This window comes from Dasypus novemcinctus, chromosome 14 (genome assembly GCF_030445035.2).
Source record: "Dasypus novemcinctus isolate mDasNov1 chromosome 14, mDasNov1.1.hap2, whole genome shotgun sequence".
In the NCBI taxonomy this organism is placed as follows: Eukaryota; Metazoa; Chordata; class Mammalia; order Cingulata; family Dasypodidae; genus Dasypus; species Dasypus novemcinctus.
In genome coordinates, this window is record NC_080686.1 from 99,734,668 (window position 1) to 99,748,612 (window position 13,945).

A 13,945-nucleotide genomic window follows, 5' to 3' on the forward strand; every position below is an offset into this window, starting at 1 on the left:
TGACTCCACTGTGGTCAGAGATAATGTTTTGTATGATCTCAATCTTTCTGAATTCGTTCAGCCTTTCTTTGTGGCCTAGCATATGATCTATCTTGGAGAATGATCCATGTGCGCTTGAGAAAAATGTATATCCTGCTGTGTTTGGGTGTAGCGATCTATATATGTCTATTAGATCGAGCTCCTCTAATATACTATTCAGATGTTTTGTTTCTTTGGTGATTCTCTTTTGAGATGTTCTGTCCAGAGTTGATAGTGGTGTATTAAAATCCCCCACTATAATTGTAGATGTATCTTTTCTTTCACTTAGTTTTTCCAGCGTTTGCCTGATGTATTTAGAGGCACCCTTGTTAGGGGCATAGATATTTATGATTGTTCGATCTTCTTGACAGATTTTCCCTTTGACTAAAATGTAGTATCCTTCTTTGTCTCTCACAATTGTTTCACATTTAAAGCCTATTTTGTCTGATATTAATATAGCTACTCCTGCCTTTTTTTGGTTATTGTTAGCTTGTATGATTGTTTTCCAGCCATTCACTTTCAATCTCCATGCGTCTCTGGGTCTAAGATGTGTCTCTTGTAGACAGCTTATGGATGGGTCATATTTCCTTATCCAATGTCCCAGTCTGAATCTTTTGATAGGTGAGTTTAATCCATTGACATTCAGTGTTATTACTATCAAGGAATTATTTGTGTTAGCCATATTTTGATTGGATTTGTGTTTGTCATATTTTGTTTGTATATTTTTTTTTGTCTTTTTTGTTGTTGTTGTTGGTCTTATACTCTCCTCCAACTTTGCCTTTCCTGTTTTTTCCTTTCTTCCTGCAGAACTCCCTTTAGAATTTCTTGAAGGGGAGGTTTCTTGTTGGTATACTCTTTCAGTTTCTGTTTGTCTGCGAATATTTTGAACTCTCCATCATGTTTGAATGCTAGTTTAGCTGGATAGAGTATTCTTGGTTGGAAATTTTTTTCCTTTAGTACCTTGACTATATCATACCACTGTCTTCTTGCCTCCATGGTTTCAGAAGAGAAATCAGCACTTAATCTAATTGAGCTTCCCTTGTATGTGATGGTTTTCTTTTCTCTTGCTGCTTTTAGGATTTTCTCTTTGTCTTGAGCATTGGATAATTTGACAAGTATATGTCTTGGGGTGGGCCTGTTGGGGTTTATGACTTGTGGAGTGCGCTGTGCTTCTTGGATATGTACATCTGTCTCTTTCAGTAGATTTGGGAAGTTTTCAGCCATTATTTCCTGCAACACTCCTTCTGACCCCTTTCCCTTCTCTTCACCTTCTGGAATGCCTATAATACGTATGTTTGAGCGTTTTGCATTGTCATTCAGGTCCCTAAATCCTAACTGGATTTTTTCTATCTTCTTATTGACCCCTTCTACTATCTGTTTGATTTCTGATGTACTGTCTTCCACATCACTAATTCTCTGCTCTGTCTCTTCTAGTCTGCTGATATTTGCTGCAAGTGTATTTTTGATTTCTTGAACTGTGGTGTTCATTCCCATCATATCTGTTATGTTTTTGCGTATGTCTGCAATTTCCCCTCCAAGTGATGTCTTCATGTTGTTAACCTCTTTCATTACTGCATCAAATTTGTCGGTGATAAATGTTCTGAGATCTTTCATTGCTTGTGCCAAGTTTTGCTCCCCTTCGTGATTATTGGTTTGTTGATTGGATTCAGCCATGTTTTCCTGATTATTGGTTTGGTTTATAGATTTTTGTTGCTTTCTGGTCATCTCTTTATTTTGACGAATTTAATCAGTTCCTTAGCTTCTTTGTCTGCTCTTGGAGGTTAATTAGTTGTTATTTTTGCATAGGTGTTATATCTTCTCTTTGTCACTTTTTTCTTCTTATTCTAGTTATTCAGGGAAGAGAAAGTTTCTGGTAATTTGCCATGCTCTTCAAGTTCATGAAGGACCCCCTATGGCGCAAGCGCCGAAGTATCTTCGCCTCCACCCCGCCCGCCAAGGCCGCGCATGCACTAACGTAGCTTCACGCTCTGGGGGCTGAGCCCCTCACTTTGTCGTCACAGGGCAGATGATCAGGGTGCGTCCGCCTTTTTCCTCCCCCTTCTACCTTCCTCCCCTAGTCCCTCACTCTTCTCCCTCCTTCCTCTTTCCCTCCCCCTGGCGTCCCCAGCTGACTCCCGCTTCCGGTCAGCGGTCGCCTGCCAATTAATATCTTATTGAGCTACATCTACACATCCCAAGAGAAAATATCAAGAACACCTGGGTTGAATCAACCATTCGCCCACCCTCCTTCACTTCTTCCTTCTGCCTGTCAATTTCTTCCTCTATTGGACATGTCAGTCTTTCCGAGGTTAACAAAATGTCATCATATGTGATGTGTTGAGTTTATAAAAGAAATAAAAACCAAAACAAAATCTTCAATAATCATGTCACATTCTAGCAAATGACTTATAAAACAGACATTGAAATTCAATTCCTGAAAACATTCAACTTTACCAATGCAAAGAAAGGGAACTCAATATTGAGGCCAGTATATTCTGCTTATAAAATATGACTAAAAACAAAATACATTTACTCTTGGAAAAATATATTTTACTCTTAGCAAAATCAGATTTTGCAACATGATAATTGAGGAGATGTGGATTTCTGATTTTGATAAAAAAATTAAAGTATAAGGAAATGTGTGCAATAAAGGGAAAATGGCTGTTACCATGTGTTAACTGGATTACCAAGGTATTTCAGTAACCCAGAAACTATGTAAAGCATAAGGTAAAGATGTAAAGATAAAAGCACAAATATCTTGTAGAGATCTAGTATTGAGTCTGAGTGTGCATGCACATCCATGTGTTTGATATACTCATTCTCTTTTTATTTTTTCTTTCGAATTGGCAGTGTCTAGCTCTACAACACATTTCCCATGTAACTTTTAATGCCTGTAATTTCATTAGCCAGTTTTCCTAATTATTCTATGGAGGGCTTGTCATCTGGCCATTCCCATCTGAGTGTGTTCATCTTTCAAGGACAAGTTGCTTATTCAGTTTTTGACACAGCTAATTTTGCAAGTTTCTCAGCATTCCCTAATCAACCATATTTCTTATCTCTGAGCTTTTTCTCCCCACTTTCCCTCCTCTTAATGATCCTATTAGATGAGAAAAAGGAAGCTTTGTGGTTGCTGCCAAATACTGCTTTTGGAAACCAGTGTTTCCCTGGACAGTCTCAGTACTTTTCTTTTCTCACTAGTCGCCTTTCAAGTTTCTCTTGTCTCTAGTCTCAAGACTGCCTTTCAAGTTTCTTCCCCATAGGAAGCCCTTTTCATGGTCTGGCGTCCTGTGATCACCCAAATGCTGCATTCCTCATAGGACCTACTCAGATGGCAATTTCCTTAAATGGTTCTTGATATTTGTATTGTCAACTGTCCTCATATCATCAGGCTTTAGATACATGTGTCACATCACGGCATGCTAATTTTTAGGTAAAGCCTTCCTCTTCCATTCAGCCTGATTTTATTTCTCCCCCTTTTTGCAATCCTTAGCACCTCCAAGTGCTGATTACGGTGCTGTTCTCAGTCTGTCTTACTTGCATTGTTGTTTACATGTCCACTACAGTTCAAGGAGAGGTAAGCCAAGCCTTCCAGAAAGGATTGAGACAATGGATGAGAGTGGGAGGAGACACAAAACTGAAATCTACAGCCGCATCTATTCTGATTCAGCCATTCACAATAACTCCGGATTCATTCTTAATCGTTTTTAGGTCTCATCTCCTTTTTGAGAAAATAAAGATATTTCTATCTTATCTCAATTTCAGAGTTGTTGGGAGTATTATTATTCTCTTTACCATGCTTCTCTTACTGCCACCTCCCACCATACTCATGGGCTGTAAGACTCATGCTTGGCACATTCCCTTGTGTCCCAAGGGTTTGTACGAGTGATTGCTTCTTTCTAGAACATTCTTTCCTTCCCTTTCTACTTAGTTAACAGTCCTCTTTCCAACAAGATCTCAGGTCATGAAAGATTTTCTTGACCTCCGGCACTGGTTACTGACCCCAATATATGGCCTTTTGTAGCATAGTATATACTTCTTCTTCATAGTCTTTTTTTCAGTTCTGACATCACCCATCTTTCTGTGAGTATTTGATTTTCTGTCTTTCTCCCTGGCAGAGACGTCTTAGAGGATCGTTCAACATCATATCTTTAGGCACATAGAATGCATTCTATAAATATTACTTAAAGTGATTAATTAAAGGCAAAATAGTACATCATAAACCATGACATTCTTTAAAATGTGAAGTAAGAATTATTCATCTTTGCTTCTCTTGCACTAAAATGAATTATATTTAGCAGAGAAACCACATCTAATATAAATAATGCTTATTTTCTATCTCTGAGTTTTCTCCTTTTTAAGCTCTCTTCTAGCTTGAACTCAAGATTTTAGTTCATTCAACTAATATTTGAACAGATACATCTTAGTGCTGACTATATCAGAAGCTATTCTAAGCCCTGAGGTCACAAGGATGCATAAATAAAATTAAAAAACAATAGACTCTTCCATCAAGGTTCTCAAAGGCCACTGAAGGCAGAAAATATATAAAGAAGTTAATGTTTTTTTATTACAGGTTACGTGCCATAAGGGAAAATTAGGTTTAAAGAAAGCATCTATCTCACCCATCTGTGGTAACCAAGTACAACTTCAGAACAAAGTTGATTTGAGCATAAAAGCATAAAGCTAGTCTAAAATAGCAATTGGCTTGGTTTGACTGGAATATAATATATTGGGGAAAGAATATACAAAGAGGAGAAAATGAACAGGTAGCTAGGGAAAGGAGCAGGGGCCAGATCATGCAAGGCTTTACATACTCTGTAGAGGGCCATAAAGAGGAAGGGAAGGAGACTGCATAGCATTAGGTGGTTTGGGCACAAGGAACTAAAAATTTAATTTGGGTTGGCATTACAAAAAAGAGACATATTATTTATTATAATAGAATAAAAGTCCAAATCACAACAGAATCTATGTGTGGCATCATCAGATTTCTTCCTCCATTTCTCTATGATTCTTTTAGCCCTCTCTTCCTTTTTATACTCAGCTTCTGAGGATGGCTTCTTTCATGACTCCAATATGGCTACAAGGAACAATTAGAGCAATGTGCTCCCTATTCTTGCCAAAAATGGAGGAAAAAATATCTAGTTGTCTGATCCAACTTCACTTTTTTTGGTCCATCCTAGTTCCCATGTCTATGAAAGTATAGAAGTGTCATTAAACTCTCCTGGGTAGTCTAGATTAAACCTAGGTCCCTGAACACATCATTGGTCATGGCAGTAAAATTGCTCTGATTAAATTTATCTGAAGTTTTGGGAATTCTGCTTCTGAATCATATGTGCTACAGAGGATAATGATAGATATGTTTCAAAAGTCTTGATACTCTTAGGAATGTGATGACATGAAGCTTACTCTGCAAATTGGTGGCCAAGTTACTACTACCACTCAGTTTCTAATGTAATGCTTATTATCTTGGTAGAAAGATAAATAAGAATATGATTTTTCTAATGATTCACTTGAACAGTAAATATGACACCCACTTTTAACAATATAAAGAATAATTTTCTACCTCCAAACAGAATCCTGAGTACCTCACACACATTTGAGTAGTAAAGAATGAAAAAGGGAGCAGTTGGTGGGATGTAGATGATTGGTTCTATTTTATCCATATTGAGTTTCAAGTGCTGTAAGTATTTGGGCAGGTAGGAGTAGAGTAAATGTATAATATAGAGATGTAGGTCCTATCTTCAATATGTCAGAAGATTGCATTTTGTAAGCTATCATTAAGACGTTCCTGTGGGTGGGGGAAATATTTTACGTACATCTATTATACAAAATTAACAGAATGCAGAGCTCGGTTGGATGTTGGAAATTAGGTAGTGAGGTAACATAGTAAAGAATAGATACATAATAAAATACAAGAGATGCAAAAGGAAGATAATGACAAACCAAAAAAAGAACAAAATATTTTTGTCATGCATAGGAGATCTTTATAGAAAAGAAAGTTAAATCAAATAGAAGTTGAAGGAGGAAGATGATGAGGGTAAGGAGGGTAAAGAGAGGGAGGAGAAGGAGGAAGGGAAAGAAGAGGAAGAGGGAAGAGAGGAGAATTAAAAACAGATGTCAGCGGAAAATACAATTTTCTCTTAGAAAAGAAAAACTCAAAGCAAGACAAATAATTACTATCTTGTTCCAAAGGTAGACCAGGAGATGAAGAAGTGTATAGCACTTTTGGTAGCAGGAGTTCAGTCTGAATCCATTTTCTGAAGCATTGGCATTGTTCATGGTTTTTTTTAATTGCTAAAATTAATATGCCTGTTAGCAATTGTCTTCTCTGTTTTTGACATGCAGCATAAGAAACAAAAGAAAGTAAACAAAAAGACTATTTGTGACACTAAGATTGTATTGCTTGAAGGAAATGCGAATGACCCTCAGCACACATGGACATGACGATCCAATGATATAGAGGAATAGAATCTCAAGGTCACATGCTCAGCATGCTTCACTCTATAATAAACTGCCAAATAGTTTTCCAAAGTAGCTGTGTTATTTTACTTTCCAAAAAATACGGAAGCTGCAATTGTTCTACATCTTCACCAACACAGGTATTGTCAGACTTTTTAAAATTTTAGCCATTCTGCTAGACATGTAGTGGTCTCTCTTTGTGGTTTCAACTTGCATTTTCCCAATGATCAATAATGCTCAGCATCTTTAAAAAATTTTTTTAAAAGAAGCTTTAGATTACATAAATGTTACATTAAAAATATAGGGGATTTCCATATCCCCCACCCCACCCCCTCACACACTTTCCCACATTAACAACATCTTTTATTAGTGTGGTACATTTGTTACAATTGATGAACACATATTGAAGCATTGTACTAGCCAAACACTATAGTTTATACTTTGCCCTGCACAATTTTATAGGTTTTGACAAAATGTATAATGGCCTGTATCCATCATTGCAATGTCAAACAGGGCAAATCCAGTGTCCAAAAAATGCCCTCATGTTGCACCTAGTCTTTCCTTTCCCTCCCCTCAGAACCTCTGGTGACCATTGCCTTTGTCAATGATACTAGCCAATTGACTTTATTGGTTCTAAAACCACGAGCCGAGAGTCCATAGTTACTTTCTGCTTTTATGTTTGTTCACTCCTCAATCTTGAGGATTTGGGGATGATAATGCCCATCCTGTCTCCAATTGAAAGAGGGCTTAGATCCCATGGGGCCGATGGTTGGAACTGTATTGCTTGCAGTTACAGACACTCTCTGCTTCCTGGGATAGGCATTGGAAACTGGAATGGGTCTTTTCATATGATTATTGATCATTAGTATATCTTTTGGTGAAGTATCTGTTACAACTTTTTGCCCTTTTTTTTAACTGTATTTTTTTGTCCTCTAATTAATCTGACAGAGTTCTTTATTTATGGATATATTATATATAGAGGAAGATTAAGAATATTTTCTCACATTCTACAGATTGTCTTTCATTCCTTAACTATGTCTTTAGGAGGGCTGAAGTTTAAATTACAGATGAAATAGTTCACCAATTTTTATGTAGTTTATCCTTTTTTGTCCTATCTAAGAAATTTTTGCTCACCACAAAGATTTTCTCCTGTTTGTATAGTTGTATTTTTATCTTTAGGGCTAAGATTCATTGCAAAATATTTTTCCGTATGTTGTGTTAAGAGTTGAAAATTTTCCTCGTTCTTATGGATACCCAGTTGTTGAAGAACCATTTATTACAAAGCTATTGTTTCTCCCATTGAATTAACGTTGCATTTGACTGTGTGTAGGGGACTGAAGGATTGAGATTGAATCATTTCTCCCACAAAAGGCATGTTCAGGTCCCAACCCTTGGTCCTTTGGGGGTGAATCAATTGTAAATAGGAACTTTAAAGATATGACTAGTTAAGATGTGCCCAGACTGAATGATGGTGGGCCTTAATCCAATACAGATGAAGTCCTTATAAGCAAAAGTAATGACACAACTATAAAGAAGCCACCGGGAGCAGCCAGAAGTTGGAAGTCAATTGAATCTGGGAAAAATGAGAAGATGACACTATATAGATTGCCATGTGAAGAGAAAGCTTAGGAACCTCTAATACTGCTGGCCAGACAGAAGATATCCACCCAGGAGGAAGCAAGCCTTCTAGACTCTGAAACGATGAGCCAATAGATTCCTATTATTAAGTCAATCCATTCCATGGTATTTCTTTTAGCAGCCGAGACACTAAAACACTGTGTATATTGGCCTATTTCTGGAGTTTCTCTTCCATTCCTTTGGTCTAGATGCCTATCCTAATGTCAATAATATATTATTATTATTACTAAAGTTCACATTAAATCTTGATACCAGGTAAAGTTCTCTAACTTTGCCCTTCATTTTCAAAATGGTTTTGTTAGTCTATGTTCTACATAAATTTTTAAATCAGCATGTTAAATTTTACAAAATACAGTGATAGGCTTTTGATTGGTATTGCACTGAATCTATATTTCAAATTGAGAATAATTGCCATGCGAACAACTTTAAGTGTTCTAGTCCAAGAACATGATATATTTTCCATATATTTAGGTCTTATTTACTTTCAGCAATGTTTTGTAGTTTTAAGTGTTCAAGTCTTAAGCACATTTGTTTAAACATGTCTCAAAATATCACGTTTTTAATTCTATTTTAAAGGCTATTGTTTTCATTTTTCAGTTTTCCATTTTTATTACCAGTATGTAGAATGTTTTTATGTTCATCTTGTATTTGCAGCATTGCTAATTTATTGATTTTCATTGATTTTTGTGGATTTTCTAGATGCACAATCATTTCTCCTACCAAAGAAGACAGTTTTGCTTCTTCCTTTATTTTTTTATTCCTCCCCCATTTTCCTTTAAGCCTATCATCCAGTCTCTATGCTTCTTCCTTTATATTCTGTAATGCCTTTTTCTTTTTCTTGCTTCTCTGCATTGACTAAGACTTCCAGTATCTCATTGACTAAGAACTGTGAGAGCTGACAACTTTGTCAAGTTAAATCTTTCACCAAAAATGTTAGTCATAAGTTTTATGAAATTTCTTTGTATTCCTAGTTTATTGAAAGTGTTTTTATTTTGAAGAGGTATTACATTTCATCAATTTTTCTGTGTCTTTTGAAATAAAAATATTTCTTTGCTCATTTGTTCTATTAATATAGTGCATTGCACTGGTTGATTCTCAAATATTAAACCGACCTTGAAAACCTGTGGTAAAATCAAATTTAACATGATGGGTTAATTTATATATTGCTAGATTCAGTATGATAATATTTTGTTAAGAATCTTTCCATCTGTTTTCATGTCAGATATTAGACTGATTTTTATTTTCTGGTTCCTTTGATTTTAATCTAAATGTAATGATGGGCTCATTAAATGACTTGGGAAATGTCTCCCCCAAATTGACCCCTTGTATCTGAAAGAGGTGTATAAGGATGGTATTATTTCTTCCCTAAATGTTACTGAGGATTCTCTGGTGAAGTCTCCTAGGCCTAAAACTTGTATTTTACGGAATGTTTAAAATTAAAAATTAATTTTAATTTTAAAATTAAAATTTTAATTTAGGACTGTTCATATCTTTTATTTCTTCTTTGAGTTCATTTGGAAATTTATGCCTTATTATCTTTTTTTTAATGTCTATAGTCTACATAATGATATACTGTGGATGGATCTCCAAATGTACATAGTATGGTAATAGGGTAGGTCAAAGGTACAGATATATGAATGCCACTTTAGAAGGGTAACCAATCACTAAGTAATAAAAACACACATGAGGTTTTAGAGCCAAAAACAAGAAAATTATCGAAGTGGTACTACAAGATTGACCCTTAGAGGATGGACTGATGAGAGGAGATATTGGAAAAAGAAATCAGCTAATCATGTGATGAATTAAAAATAATGCTTAAAACCATAAAATATAACGATGTGTGGTGTGTTGGCTTGAAATTATGTGCCCCAGGAAAATGTGTTCTTAATCTTAATCCATTCCTATGGTGGTGAACCCATTGTAAATAGGACCTTTTGATGAAGTTACTTCAGTTAAGGTATGGTCAAATTGGAATCCTATTACTAGAGATTATTAATCCTATTACTAGAGACCCTATAGAAAAGACCACAGAGGAGGACATGGGGAGCAGCTAGAAGCTGAAACTCAATGGGGCCTAGAAGAAAAAAGAAAAATTGCTGCCATGTGCATTGCCTTGTAACAGAAAAGCCAAGGAATTCTGAGGAACTCCAAAGCCAGGAGACACACATCATGGGAGGAAACAAGCCTTCTAGTCTCTGAAACCATGTACTAATAAATTGCTGTTGTTAATCCAACCTATTGGACAGTGTTTGTTTTAACAGCTGGGAAACTGAAACTAATACACTATGTATCTAAACCTCTGATTTTCTATATAGAATAATGTAGATCTGTGGAATGGCAGAACATATGGCAGAGATTAGAGTGGAACCTAGACACAATAGTCTAGAACACTTTCTACACTATTGTTACAGACTGAATCATGTCTCCCACAAAGACATGGTCAAGTCCGAACCCCTGGTCCTGTGACTGTGGACCCATTTGTAAAGAGGATCTTTACAGATGATATTCATTAAGGTGAGGCCAAACTGAATCAGGGTGAGCCTTAACCAATATGACTGGAGTCCTTGTAAGCAGAAGAAATTTGGGCACAGTAGTAAGAATGAGGAGGAGAAAGAAGGAGAAAAGTGGCCAGATGATGGGGGCAGAGATTGAGTTATGAACTGCCAACTGGCAAGCCACCGCCAAAATGTGACCAATTTCAAAGAAAGCACGATCCTGCTGTCATCTTGATTTTATATTTCTAGACTCCAATACAAGGGGACAAAAAATCCCTGTTGTTTAAGCCAACCAGACTGTAATAATCATTACAGCAGCCCTGGCAAACTGACACTTTCCCACGTAAAGGTCAAGTCATTACATCTCACACCTCCCATCATAAGGGAAGAAGTACAATACCTAGTAGAAAATATCCTATTCTGGGGCAGCAAAGAATCCTAGGAATCTTAAAAATTTCTTAATTTTATTCTAAATGTTATGTGGGAAGATAATTGTTCTGCCACAAATCCTGAGCCCCTGGCTTAGAGCCCATGAAAAGAAGGAAGGCTTTCTTAGACAATTTCATGAACAGAAAAAAGGTTGAAACACTACTATTATAGGCTCTTGGGATTGAACAAAAAAAGAGATTTAGAAATGTGAAAGCAGGTGGTATGACACCTGAGTCCAAATTTCCCAATCTTATCCAAGAATTTCAATTCCGCTTCATATGAGGGAAGTCAAGAAGGAGATTTAATTATAGGCTGTTTTACAACATTCCAAAGGAGTGTTTCATCCCCCTGAAATTCACAGCTGAATGTATCAGTTATCTATAGTTATGAACTAGGTAACAAAAAACCCCAAAAATCTCAGAAGTTCAAACAAAAAATCACTGTCTTTTTATGGTATGGATCCACAGGTTGACTGGGTCTACTATTCAGGCAACACTCAGCTGAACTCAACAGAGATTTGTTTCTGCTGTTTCTCCCCCTCTTACTGGTTTTAGGAAGCATGGACATGTTCTTCCTATGGCTATGGTAGAAGGACAAGTGAATGACCCAGTGCATGTCTGTTAGCATCTTGTTGGTGGGAACAATTCAAGTGCTCAAACCCATCATCAAAAGATGTGGAAATATATTCTGCATCTTTGTGGAAAAAATGAGAAGTCAAATATTAAAGGACTATATACAGGGAAGGATAATAAGTTGGGGTGCATGATGCAATCTACCATTCATTGTATTGTGTTATAGAGAAAAGAACCAGAATTTAGATCTCTGAAGCTTCTTTGCTTTCAGCATTGCATGAATGGGTCTCAAAACTCCGACATATTCCCAGTGGATGAGAGAAAGTTTTATCTGCCAAAGGAATTTGCTAGGATCGAATGAAGAAAGGGGTTTCTATGAAGCGGTGGTTTCCATGAGTGAAATGAACCAAATACACTTGAACAGAGGGCTAAGGAGCAGTTACTCATCTCATGGCAACTGTAGTACCAAAAAGATCTGAAGGAGCTTATAGTCACATCCCAAAGAGTTGTATAATATCGTTGACTTGCCATACCCTGTTTTTCGCATCTCTGTGAATATAATGGCACCTGTTGTATTGTGAGGGAGAAAAACATCTTAATAATAACATAAATTACTTGAGAAGTACTATACCTGCTACATAAGTAAGTGATGGTGTTGATATTTGAACCCAGCTCTCCTTGACATTAATACTATCTTCATGCTTTTCCATCACGATATTTTCATATTCATTTATAACATAGGGCATCATGTTGCACGTATTATTTTATATTTCTCTATTATGTTCCTAACCTCATATCACGCTAGATTACCTTTGTAAGGTCTTACTTGACTCTCCCTAGCAGTAGAGATGAGGAGTGACTTCTTTGTGGCATGAGAGGGCATAAGCTTCTCTTTTGAAAAAATGGAGTAGACACATTATTATTTACACATCTACTATTTCCAATCGAGTTTCATTTACTTAAAGGGAGTGACGGCGACACATGTACTTTTATATATGAAAGGAATAGGACAGTGCCTGACAAATAATTGCAAACAAAGAATATATATACATATGATTGATGATAGATAGATGTATTTGAAAGAGATGATGGAGATGGATGATAGATAAATAATAAATAGATAAAGATAGAGATACAGATAGGTAGATAGATATAGATGATAGATGGTAAATAGATTAATAGAATGATTAAGTGACTCATAATGCTCATTCCATTGGAAATATTTTTGTGACTTTTCCTAAGAATTAAAACAAAATTTTTGCAAATGGACAACTTGCCTTCAGAACTATTTCAAAAATCATTGAAAATTCTGTTGGGAATAGCAGCTCTTACAAGACTGGAGTCCAATTTAATAGTATTTAGAGGATAAAATAAGCTCTGGATGAAATTCTAGAGGCTGCCAGAAGGGATCTAGTTTCAGAGTCAGGACCAACAATATAAAAAAAAGTCTGAGGAAAATGAACAAGAAAATTATACATACATAATGTATAAATTATACATACATACATACATGTATATATATAATTTATTCCAGTCAGCCAATTTTTAAAACAATTGAAGGAGAATGAAACTTTGATTTTAGGCAGGCATAATTCAGAGAAATGGCATACATTTGATAAAGAAAAAGATTTGCTTCTGACAGAAATGTGGTGACAGTAGAGGCTGGGGTCATGGATGTAGTGGAGTCCAGTGAAGCAGCCAAGAACTAGTTCTGGAAACTAGTATTCTGGCTGATACAGAAATGCAGTCCAGGAGCTCAGGCTCTAGGTGACAGGAATCACCCTCAAGAGCATGAAGCAAATTACTCTTTCCCTTACTTGGTTGGCACTACATTTGGTTAATGAAGGTAGAGGGAGATTGGTTCAATGAGGGCTGCTTTTCTTTATGATAAAGAATGTTTTTGGTTCTTAGTTCGTTCCTTAGGTAATACTACTTCCCAGCTTGTGGTTATGCATGTTTTTGTTTGTTTATTAATTGTTAGCCCCCTTGAGGGCAGCAGTACTACCAGGTAGTTCTTAGAGGTGGTCCTTTGTTTAAAATCATGGAAACAGCCTTCAAGAATAACACAGCTTAAGGCAATCTTAGGTACATGTGGTGCCAATCCCATGAGATCCCACTATCCTATTTTACAGAGAAAGGAAATGAGGACTAGAGAACATAATGAATAGCCTCAGGTTGTGCAGCTAGTGAGTGAGAAAGGAAGGGCTAGAATCCATGTCATTGCCTTTTATCTATCTCTGCTGTCTGTCCCACTTTCCTATCCTCACCCCACCTCAGGTTGTCCACACCTCTGCCCTGATAGAAGGGGACAGGACCATCATTGATGTAATAGTGCGC